The following is a 12,891-nucleotide window of genomic DNA, read 5'->3' as shown; positions in this document are numbered from 1 at the left end:
GGTACATAGTATACACAAACATTGTTACAAAAGCAAGTGTGTTATTATACATACCACTCCTGGTCCAGAGCGGGAGTTTGCGGCAGCATGGAGACAGCCGGCGTCTCCGTCAGTCTGTCCCCCGCTGGTGACGTCACTACAGCTACGGCACCGGTTCCATGGTAACGCTCCTGTTACCAGACGCGTCTCCATGGTGACCGGTCCCCGCAAGCCGATGTGCGTCTTGCTTGCTCCAAGCTCTGAAGCAACGCGGATAACTCTATAAAAGAGAATAACAACGGTGAAACACGTTGGCAACGTGCGGTTTTTGTTGAGCAGCACTATGAATAGAAGTTTCATTATGATAAATCAAATATTCTCTATATAATACTTTGAACAGATATGATCTGCTCAGACAGATTTTGCCGAGGGATGATTGTCCACAGATCAGAGAAATGTATTCCAACTAAATCTTTCATTAAGTCCCAGTGGTGTGGCTGATCGCAGCCTATATATCCATTTAGTCTCTGATTGTAACAACAATTTGTCCCTATCTCCACCTCTCCTTAGCGGGGGGACATGGTCGATCAAAATAAACTGTAAGTCCGCTAGAGTGTGTCCAGCTTCAAGAAAGTGGCGGGCCACCGGTTGGTCCGCCTTGCCTGTGCGAATTGCTGTATTTATAGCAGATCTATGAAGACCCATCCTCTCCCTGATAGTACGGATGGTCTTCCCGACGTAGCTCAATTTGCAGGGACAAGTTATCATATATATAACGTGGGTGGTTGTACACGTGAGTATATGCTTAATCTGGTAGATGGTCTCCAGTTGCGGGTGCTGAAATTGAGACCCTGTCCTCATATTTTTACAGGTGGTGCATTTAATGCATCTATGACAACCTGGTTTCTTTGATAGAAATGATTGTGATTGGAGCTTTTTGTCGCTAAAACCAGTAATATCTGTATGGACCACCATGTCTTTTATATTTCTGCTCCGAGTGTAGCACGCCATTGGCTGTTTGTTTTTAAGGCATGGTAGCTGTTTATCAGAGGACACAATTGGCCACAATGCCCTGCTGGCTCTGTGGACAACTGGACTAGAGGTGGAGAACTGTTGTTTCCACGGAATCTTCTCCTGTTGGTTTCTTCTGTCTCTTGGACGCAGTAACTGTTCTCTAGGGATCTCTAACACCTCTTGTCTCTGTTGGTATAGGGTCTGTATTTCATATCCCCTACTAGCGAATCTGCTGATGATTTGATCCATTCCTTTGTTCAGCGCTTCAGGAGTGTTGCAGATACGGGCCACCCTCAACATCTGTGACTTTGGCAGTCCATTTTTAAGGGGTTTTGGGTGAAAGCTGGAAGCGTGCAGGAGGTTATTTCTGTCTGTCTGTTTAGAGAACAGACTAGTTTGAATGCGGCTTTCTACTAAAGATACTTCCACATCAAGGTAATGTATAACATCCTTGCTGATCACGTATGTCAATTTGATGGGCTAGTCTCTGTTGTTTATGGCTATGATTGTTTGTTCAAGTCTCTGTGCCCGTCCACAAAAGAAACAGATCATCTATGAATCTTGTAAACATTAATATTTTCGATGATATTTCTGTTTTACTGAAGAACATTTGTTTTTCCTCAGCAAACATGTATACATTGGCATTACTTGGAGCCACGTGACTGCCCATCGCACACCCCGTTTTTTGTTCATAAAATCTGCCGTCGAACATGAAATAATTGCGTTCCAGTGTTAGCTGGAGTAGATCTAGGAATAGGTTGTGGTCGAGATCTGTCACTTGATGGTCTTGTAGAAAAGTTCTCATCGTTGTTAAACCTGCTGTATGTGGAATCGACGTGTATAGGCTACTTATGTCCAATGTAGCCATTATTGTTTCAGGTGGTATTACTGCAATGTTGTTGAGACGGGTGAGGAAGTCCGTAGTATCTCGTATGTATGTGGGTTGTTGTTGGATGATGGGCTGAAGAATTGTGTCTAGGATTATAGGATTATATAAATAATTTTTTGGTACATATTACATGTATTATCAGGGCACCCATCGCATACCTTAATTAGTGGTATGCGATGGGACCCGATTTTGGGGTCCTAAGAGCCGCACTGTACAATTTTAATATTGCATCGCATGCCATTACAATGGCATGCGGTGCGATTTCTAATTGTACAGGCACCCTGATGGGTTATTACTATGTTAAATGCACCCCCAGCGTTAACGGCACCCCCACTATCAACGCCAACCTGAAGCGCGGTGAGCGCAGCGAGCCCACGAGGGGCGGTGGTACACGTCCTCCGTCCTTTTCATACCCCCACTATCCACGTCGAGTTGATTTTATATAGTGTGGCAAGCCCGAAGCGTAGCGAGCCTAGGGAGGGGACGTGGAATACATGTGAAGTTATCTGCGTGCGCTCGCCATGCTTCAGGCACGCTGGCTCGCTGCGCTCGCCACACTATGTAAAATCAACTCCATGTGGATAGTGGGGGTATGAAAAGGTCGGAGGACGCATACCGCCTCGCGGGCTCGCTGCACTCGCCACGCTTCGGGTTGGCGTTGATAGTGGGGGTGGCGTTAACAATGGGGGTGCATTTAAGAATGTACTCACCCATTAGGGTGCATGTACAATTAAATCATCGTTTTTATCGCATCGCATGCGATCTGGTCTCATGCGATGTGATCGATGCAATCAAAATGATGTCATAAGACTAAAATCGTGGTCGCCGTGCTAGGAAACAAGTACCAATTTTCTTTTTTTTTCTTACTGCAAGGGTGCTGTTAAGTGTGCCAAATCAGTCAACTGGTGCTGCCATGTGTGCTGAATAGTTTCAGATAATGCTTTAGTCTTGCCTGTCACCGAAGTATAGTGATGTAGTAATGCTGCCTACTGTTATACTGGCTCCACCTATTATTGATTTGTTGCCACCTACATGAGGCCACTTCCAGGAAATTTCCAGGGCCACTTTTAGTCCCCAATCCGCCCCTGTACCCACATTACCCCAAAACCCTGCAGCATGATTGACATGCAGCCGGCATCAGGGGTAGTGGCACATAGCATTCCAAAACAAATGGTAATAGGTCTCCCCATTTTTGGGAGTCACATCCTGCCTGCTTCCAAATCAAGATGAGGACATTATACAAGCAAATGCGATAGAGGTGGAGGGGATAAATGATGCGCATTTGCTACAATTTGCTACGCCCGCTACCGGCAGACCCGAGAATCATGGCATTTTGAGTGCATGGTGTAATGATGTAGAGTCTAGGCCTTGTTCACCGCAATGACAAGATGTGTCTCTTCTCTGGGCTTCTCCCAGACAGGAGATTTTAAATATCTGTAAATACAGTATATCTACCTATCACTATAAAGTAGCAAATGGGATTTATATAGACCAAGGGATGCCTTTCCTGTCACTTGGCGAGCTGTGTAATCTATCATGCATGTACTCACAAGGTTGTGTTATTCAGCTCTTAATTGACTTACTATGCAGTATATAGCCCTGCAGGCTGCAACCTATTCCATCGATAGTCTATTTGTGGATTGCTATTTGAGTTGATACACATGTGACATTGTTATCTGTGAACATCCACCAGCATAACTGATTTATTTGTCTGACTCATTCTCGTTTTAAATTGCACACAAATATAGGACCTTATTCAGGTCCGTTCGGCTGTGGGTATGCGTTCGCACGGGTCCAATGTTTTTGCATTGCGCATGCACCGGGTGCACCCAACATTGCGGGCTGTGGGCGGGGAGGGACGTGGGGTGGTGGGCCAGGGTATTCGCCCTTGGGAATGCCCATGAAAACTCTGGACGTTCCTATGGAGATCGCCAGGTGATGTGGGCACCAGTAGTGGGCAGCTGACATCATCAGATGTCAGCTGCCCGCCAAGTTCCTCCCGAATGTGCACGCATACAGCTATATAAGTGACCAGAGTCACTTTATATATGCATGCACGCACCACATCATTCGATGGTCGGCAACAATCGACAGATGTGGGAGTTTCCCCACGGCCTGTGAATGGATGTTTATGTAAAACATCCATTCGCAGTCTAAATGGGGGGCGGGTGGCCTGCCATTCGCAGGGCGGGTTCTGGTGGACTTGCAAGGGTGCGAATTTGCATCTGAGCGAGTCAACCAGAACAACCCCCATGGTTCATTGGGCTGTATTCAGACCTGTTAGTACAGCTGCAGATGGAGAAAGCCATGCTGCACTGCAGGTGAGGCAAATGTAACACAGGACTATTTTCTCCCCATTTCTAAGCGATCTGACTAGATTGCTTAGAAAAGGAGCACTGATCGCTCCATGTGTAAAGCCCCAGGAGACGGCGATGCATGGTCCCGCACGTTGCCATCACCGGCAGGGAAAGACAGTGCTGCACAGATCGCTCAACACACATCTCTGTGTACCGCAATGTGGGCTAAGCGATCATGCTTAAGCACATAGCTCAGACTCCCTACACCCATCGCCCCGTGTGTACAGGGCTTTAGATTTGGCAGTAGTGCAAAAATAAAGCAGTCAATATGTAACCTGCACAGAAACAAAATAACTCCCCCAAATGTAACTCTCTCTGCAGATGATACATCTGCCCCACCTGCAGTGCAGCATGGTTTTGTCCATCTGTATAGCCTTGCTACCCGATCTGAATCAGGCCCATTGTTACATACTTAAGAAATGTAACTGTAAACACATATAAAACTATCATTGTTTGAGACGTTAAATACATAAGAAAAGTTAGTCATCATAATAAACTGTCTAATCCCTTTATAATAAATAAAAAAAACAGATATCTGTGCTACAGAAAACACATGTTATATGTGCTTACATAACACTTTTGAGATCTTTATTTTGGCCATTTTCTTTTTTTAAGGTTTCATTTTGTTTTGATATTCTGCTACGCTCAATGTCGATACCATTAATTAACAACTCTACACTCAGCATATAAACTCGCTTTGTAATTCTCCATTTAATCAAGTCTGTGTGAAATTGTTTTGACTAGAAAGAACAGATGATTTGGCAAATACGTGCCGCTATCTTTTATTTAAGGCTTGACGAGATCAATCGGCCTTCAGATTCGTCAATGTTAATGTATCCCTATTACGTGATATCCTTTTTTGTCTCCATTTGTTCAAGGGTGAACTGACACCATTTGCGCCTTACAATTAATTCACTTAGATTCTACGGATTGGCAAGCCATATGAAATGGAACACTCTGGTAAGCCTTAAACAACCAGCTTCTAATCTGTATCCTAGGTTTGATTCAGAAAAGACTTTTAATTTAAAGCAAATGGTTGTATTATTTTTTGTCTTGTAATCTTGGCTGGGTCGGAAAAAGTCGATATTACACAAATGCCCATATTAAAAGTATTAGTATACAGTTACATAAGTAGATGTAATCTGCCATTTTCTCTGCCCACAAGAGATGGTGGGCACAGAAATTGGCACGTTACTTGTACTTATGGACCTGAAAAGTCTACAATTGTTTCACACCCCGGCTACACCATTTTAATCAATTCTTAAAGAATATAATTTACATTTGAAGTAAATATAAGCTTATAAATTAATTCTGCTATATCCAGTATGCTGCAGACATGACAGGGATCTATGCACATTTTAACAATCTGTATTGCTGTGGAGGCAAATGTTCACACTTATTTATAAAAGTTATTGGGTTTATATTTTAAAGATGCAAGACAGCACATACAAGCCAATGAATAAAATCATATGAAGGTGGAACCATTTTAAAAGGTGCATGAATACCTAGGGATAGATGCAATAAGCTTCAAAAGTGATAAAATTGACAGTGATAAACAACCAATCAGCTCCTACCTGACATTTTTCAAACACAGTCTGTGACATGGTACGCAGGAGCTGATTGGCTGGCTGTTTATCACTCTCCATTTGATCACTTTTGAAGCTTAGTGCATCTGGCCCATAGGGAGGAGCTACCCATGCAGAGTGTGGAGAAAAATAGCTTTGCAGGCTGAAAAGAAGGGATGCATAATGCATTGGGGAAGAGTGTGAGTATATGAGAACAATGCAGAAGATACAATCATACAGATGTAGCGGGATTCATCTTTGCAGGTGATGGCGATGGCGTCGCCATCCCCTGCCCCGCCGCCATCTGTATGCCGGAAGGGGATACGCGCGCACGAGGTGCGCGCACGTCCCCTTCCGACGGTGCTGCCCTCGGTCGCACGGTGCCCACACCGGGCGACCGCACCCCCTCCGCAGCCTCCTCGGGTCCCCCCCAGCACTATCGAGCGGGAGGCAGACAGTATTGCGTCCGCCCCGCCACCCGGATACTGAGACACGCGTGCGTGGGGGACGCACGCGCGTCTCAGTCAGATGGAGCGCCGTGTTGCTGGCCGATCGCCAGCAGCATGCTGCTGGCGGTTCGCCAGCAAAGATAAAACGGCCCCATCTGTAGTAAACGTATTATTGGTCGCAAATCTGCTTATTTTACAGTACTGTGGCTTGTGATTCGGCTCCATTTTCAGCCTCAGCCTGATTTATGGATGGTGCATCGCTGGGAAGAGGCGCTCGCTGTGTGCCAGAACCAGAACTGCCATGGGCGGGAGGCTCCGGATGCTCGCTGACGCCACTCTTCAGGTCTGTCCCCGCTGCTGCATAGGCGTCGGGTCTCTACTTCCGCCCCTGTTCTGCCCGCCTCTCCCTGCAAGCCTGTCACCTCCTCTGCGACACTGCATCCACAAGGGGGGGGGGGGGGGGCTGGGGGGCATAACAATAGCGCCCGCAGACCCCTCGGCGCCCACACTTAGTCAGTGCCTCCCGGGGGGGGGGGGGCTGCGACGCTATAGTTACGCCACTGTCAGGAGTGCCTTCAGCAACTTGTCTACGAGACCTGGTCTGGATGGTTGTCACTATTGTCATATAAAGGCCTGACTCAGACCTGGCGTACAGGTAAGCGCCGTTCGCCATACACATGTAGCCATGCTCATCGTTGATACAATATGACCACTTGTACCCCTTTGTCAGCAAAGTCTCGAATTGGATGCACGGGCTTGGTGACAGGAATGGGCCTCTATGTCAGGTGCATTTTCTCTGTTTCTTATGAGAAAATCTTTGTAAACATTCGCTTTCACTGACACACCTGCAACACTACCATAACATGTAACATCTCCAAGCTTCTGTACGTCACTCCCGAGACATCTCCCAGACATTGCTAGAACACCCCTTACATTTCTGATACTGTGCACCTAAATCTGTACTGCCACTCTGTATGTACAAAGTGCCTGATTCAGACCTTATCGCTTATCTGCAACCTTGCCAGAGGCAGAACTACCATTAGTGAGGACTAAGTGGCCCACTGCTACCACCAACTGCTGTGTGGCATATGGTGAACTTGGATTGGAGTGAAGGAGGGGGCCCAATTAATTTTTTTGCCCGTGGGTCAACCACTCGCAAGTTCCGCCATTGAACCTCACTATTCGCTATTCACTGCAAATTAATTTGCCATCACCATCACAAGGTTTTTGCAGTCTGTGCAAATGTAAGTCTGACTCTTCCACAACTCTTCAATGGATAATGGGCCAGATGTGCTAAGCTTCAAAAGTGATAAAATGGAGAGAGATAAACAGCCAGCCAATCTGCTCCTAACTGCCATGTCACAGACTGTGGGCCCGATTCATTAAGCTTCAAAAGTGATAAAATGGAGAGTGATAACCAACCAATCAGCTCCTGGCTCCAGCTCCAGATGTCAAAATCCTTAACTGTAGATGCTGGAATGGTCCATGCTGCTGACCGTTGACACATTGTCGACATGCTAACTGCTAGATAGCAGCACCAATAGTACTGAGCACAATCTTCCTCCTTCATACATGGGGAGTATCAGCGCACATAATCGTGATGATACTGCTTTTCCCCCAAAATAACCCTTCTTACATAGAACCCACTGTACCAGCAATGATCCCTCTGCACATTTCTAATGTCTTCTGTGAAATCACGCATAGGGGATGTCTATTCCTCCTTAACCATATCTCCCAACTTTGTTTCGGAACAAGAGGAACATCTGCAGCAAGTCCAAAATGAGGGGAATCGCACTAAAATGCAAAACCAAACCTTAGTAAATATACCCCTAAATGTTTCAAAAACAGTGTGGAATGGCATTGTTCTAAATGGGGAAGCAGAAGCACAAACAATTGTATGTCAGAATGTCACACAACTGTAAAATCACCTGTTCTTCCATGAGACAAAATTCATACACTGCTTGGTTCAAACCTCCCAACATAACCCATTCCAGGAGGGACAAAATGCTCTGTTTCTGGGGTTCCCTCTTAATTTATGAGTGCCATGTTGAACGATTTAAGTGATAAAAAGGGTGTTTCATCACAGTTAATGCAATCAAATTAAAAGGGAAGCATTTTTGGCCTTATTTTGGTTCACTTCTTCTGGCAATTTCCTTCTTAGATGGACAAAACCATGTGCACTGCGGGGGGGGGAGATGTAAAATGTGCAGAAAGAATTAGATTTGGGTGAGTTATTCTGTTTCTGTGTAGGGAAAGTACTGACTGCTTTATTTTTACAATGCAATATAGATCTCACTTTGAAGTAAAACCCCACCCAAATCTAACTGTCTATGCACAAGTAACACCTGCCCCACCTGCAGGGCACATGGTTTTGTCCAGCTAAGCAGGAATTTGCCAGGAGTGAACCAGAATAAGACCCCTTGTCCTCCCTGGAATGGGTCATGTTGGGAGGTATGCTTCATTGCTGCTTAGTAGTTTTCAAAAAAATAGGTAATTTGCATGTGTCATAGATACAGTACAAATCTTAAGCACTGTACACAATAGTTGATATCATGAGAGATATCGCTCAATTTGCCACTTCTAAAGGATATTGTTTATTATAGCACGCAATGTGTATCTCTACAATGACGCACAAAGCGCCCTTCTACATGCACAAGTGAGGGAGCGCATCATTAATGAGCCCCGCCCTGTGCTGTATTTGCCAATTTAGGTGCCCTGTCTGACAGTTGCCAATAGCTGCGACAGCTGGCATCGCATAGTGTGTATGGGACTTTAGAAAAATAATTGAATCTGTTTCATATGAAGATTCTTGACACTTCAATCACTCCTTGGTATGCTACAAACATCATCACATACAGCTTTCTTGGCTGTGGGGGTTGACAAGTGTTTACTTAAGTTCTCTTTAGATTATACCTAACCTTTGCAAAGGTTCCATATAAAACTTGTCAACATGATATTATCTGAAGCTTATGTATATATGTTTTCTTGATTGGATTTATTTTATGCAGTATTAGACTTTGAACTTTTAAATTGTCTTTCAGCATATTGCTATTAACAACCCCCAAATGGGAAGTGCCATTCCATCTGTTCTCGATCAGTCTAGGCTTGTGATCTGTATATAAAACAATCATTTTACTCAAGAAAATAGTTTGGGGTAGTAGTTTTGTATGATCAGTTGAAAATATAAAATAGTGGGGCAGATGTATCATAGCAGCGCTTATCGCGCCGCTATGATACTTCCTGCTTCGCCTCAATAGCGAGGCGAAGCAGGAGGGGAGACCGACAAGATGTATTAACATCTTGTCTGCCGAAGCGGGGGAGCGTTAACTCCCCCCTCCGGCGATGTCCCTTTCTGGAGATAGCGCATCAGTTAATACTGATGCGCTATCTCCTGTCCCCCGGCCGGCAGCACTGGGCATGCGCGGGATCTCGCTGTTCATGCGAGATCCCCAGCGCAGCCCACAGCTGACAGCAGGGACAGTGCTGTCCCTGCTGTTTAGATAGGGCTTCGCCACCCTGATGCTGGCGAAGCTAAACCTGGCTTCGTGCGGAACGGTCAGCGATGCTGACCGTTCATACATTCGGCCTGCTATCATTTTGATAGCAGCGCCGATATGGACAGGGGCGCATAGCGCCCCTGTCCATTACCGCGTCCCGGCCGCTTCATACATGGGGGAGAAGCGGTATCAGTGCACATAACGTGCGCTGATACCCTTCTCCCCCATATCGACCCTTCATACATCTGCCCCATGGTTGGTTAGAGGCTGTATTCACCTCATTTTATGTAATTGTTGGACTTTAATACAAGGGGCATATGCGTCAGTGTTTGGAGAGTGATAATTTGAAGAGAGATACAGTACCAACCAAACAACTCCTTACAGTCACTTCACAGGCTCTGAGGGGTGCTCTGAGACGTCATGGTATGGTAGTTTCATGTGCCACTTCGTCTATCCGCCTCTGCGCTCATCCCTCTTCTTGGTATCGTGCTGCGGCACCGCAGTTAGGAGATGGTTGGTTGGTAGTCTCTCCATTGTATCACTCTCTAAGCAATTAGCATCACATACACAATATGAATAATTACTAGGATGTAGTTGGCATGATTCCAACTGTCAGTATACTGGCTCCAAAATCCTGATACCTGTTAGAATTCCAACACCCAAATCCCAACAGCTAGGACAGCCGTATGCAAATCAATGTGTGGCATAACTCAAACAAAGGATAGTACTGTGTGGTGTAATGTCTATAAGAAGTCATAATGTGTGGCTTAATGAAAATAAGAGACACAATATAAATAAGGTGCTCTACATTGTGGGGTGTAATGTGAATAAAGTTGCATTACTAAGTAGAAAATGGATTTACACAGATTTAGATTATCACCAAAAAATCCTATGAACCAACATCTGTATTACATTTCCAATGGTCAGTATAGCGACATCGGTATCCTGACCGCCGGTACTCAGACAGGGGGTCGAGTGCAATTAAGCACCTTGTGGGCTCACTATGCTTGCCACAATGTGGGCTCGTGGCTCGCTGAGCTGGCCACAGGTTCTATTCTCCCTCTATGGTGGTCTTGAGCCCCCACAGGGGAGAATAGCTCCTGTCAGTTGGGATCCGGACTATCAAGCACTTAAACAGTTGGGATTCCGATGCCAGTGTAGTGACCATCAGAATCCCAACTGTTGGGATGTCATCCGGCTTCCGCTTTCAGATCCCCTGAGCAGAAAAGATACTAGTAGTAAAAGTACTTCTGCTTTCTAATATATCCTGTATGGTATATCATCAGAGCAGGGTTAAGGCTCTGGAGGGACTGGAGAACTTAAGACTGGTTTAAAATTAAATCATAATTAAAATAAAAATACATATTTAGTGTTCCTTCTAGGAACAGGGGGGTGCTGCAAAGGGGCAGCATAAATGGGGCAGACTGGGCCCAGCTGAAATCACCATTGAGAGTATGCCCATGCCGCCACCGTTACCAAAAGGGGGCAGGCTGGGCCGGCCCAGCTGCTGCCAAAGTCACTTGGCTTCCCTGTGCATGGGGAAAGGCAGCAGGCTGTTCAAGCAGGGTGCTGCTAGAGAGGCAGGGCGCATTTTGCCCTTTAAAAATCGAGCAGGGTTCAGCACCCCCCTAAAACAGCCTGGCGTGAACACTAACATATTATACACAAACACACATATATATGTGTGTGTGTGTGTGTATATATGTGCACCTCTTCATCCCCCATCATCCTCTCTGCCCCCCTATCATCCCTACATCTGTCCATCACCTCTACACCAACCCCCCCCCCCTCGTAGCTGTGGCCAGAGGTGCCAATTTATGTTTTTGCTGGTGGGTGCTCAACCCTGTCAAGCCAGGCTCAACAAGCAAATACAGTGGCCCAGCATCGGGACTCTGGAGTTACAGGCACGTGGGTGCTCATTAATTTCTGTGGGTGCTCGGGCCTTTGAGCACCCACAGAATCGGTGCCTATGGCTGTGGCACCTCTCCACCACCTCTACACCTTTCCCCCATAACTGCTGCACCTCTACCTCCCCACCCTTGCATCTCTCTGTCCCTACACCTGCACCTCTCCATCCCTCTAACAACTCTGCACCATTTTATACCTTCATCACCACTGCACCCCTTATCACTCTCCACCCCTGTCACCAATGCACCTTTTTGTCCACCCATCACAGCTGCACCTCTCCATCCCCTCATCACAGCTGCACATCTCACTATGCCCATCACCATTGCACCTCTCTTCCCTCTGTTGCCAATGCACTGTTCCATCCTCCAATCACTAATGCACCTACCCCTGCACTTCTCCGTCCCTCATCAATTCTACACCTCTCCATCCACTCTACACCCTTACTGTTCCATCCCCCAATCACTAATGCACCTACCCCTGCATTTCTCCGTCCCTCATCAATTCTACACCTCTCCATCCACTCTACACCCTTACACATCTCCATTCCCCTGTCACTGCTGCACCTCTCTGTCTCCCAGTCACCCCTGCACCTCTCTGTCTCCCAGTCACCCCTGCACCTCTCTGTCCCCCGTCATTCACTCCATCCCCCACAACTCTCTGTCCCCTCTAGTTTCCCTGTCACTGCTGCATCTCTCTGTCCCCACCCCTGCATTTCTCCATCCTCCCCCATCCTCTCCACCCCCCTACACCTCTCCATCTCCCCATCACTGCTGCACCCCTCCATCTCTCTATGGTACATAATATTTCAATATAAATCATTAAAAAAAAATCCCAAACCTGCCCAGGTGTGCGCGTAGGTGAAAGGGCGATGGGATGGCAGGGCTATGGCCAGGCAGCAGGTAATGGCCTGTTGGGCGGCAGAGCAAAGACGGCACGGGCAGCAGGACAGAAAGGCAGATGATGGCCGATGGGCGGCTGGGTCCTGTCCCCTTCTTTGCAGCCTGTGTGCCAGCCACTCCTGGTGCAGGCTGCAGCTTAAAATGTTACAGAAGCCAGCTGTCACAACCAGTGCTGGCTCTGCAGCGCTGGTGGCTGTCAGTGTGTGGGGGGGGGGGGGGGGCTGTGCTGCGGATCAGATCCGCAGCTGTTGGAGAGGGGCCCTTTCAGAAACGGTGGCCTAGGTGTACTGACCTCTAGAGCCCCCCTCTTAATCCAGCCCTGTGTATCTTACTT

The 12,891-nt window shown here is 46.7% G+C and overlaps 1 protein-coding gene across 1 annotated transcript in view; it reads left to right on the top strand.

Annotated features, from left to right (window-relative positions):
* The first annotated feature begins 1,015 nt into the window (after positions 1-1,015).
* SEPTIN7 (septin 7) overlaps positions 1,016-12,891 on the top strand; it is a 358,518-nt gene continuing 346,642 nt past the window's right edge. Inside the window, exon 1 of the mRNA XM_083188501.1 lies at positions 1,016-1,019. The gene's annotated coding sequence lies outside the window, so the exon portion shown is untranslated. The remainder of the gene's footprint in view (positions 1,020-12,891) is intronic.

Source organism: Crinia signifera, chromosome 5 (assembly GCF_055691185.1).
Source record: "Crinia signifera chromosome 5, ASM5569118v1, whole genome shotgun sequence".
NCBI lineage: Eukaryota > Metazoa > Chordata > Amphibia > Anura > Myobatrachidae > Crinia > Crinia signifera.
The sequence above is the reverse complement of the archived record's forward strand: the minus strand, read 5'-3'. Positions and strand labels throughout refer to the sequence as shown.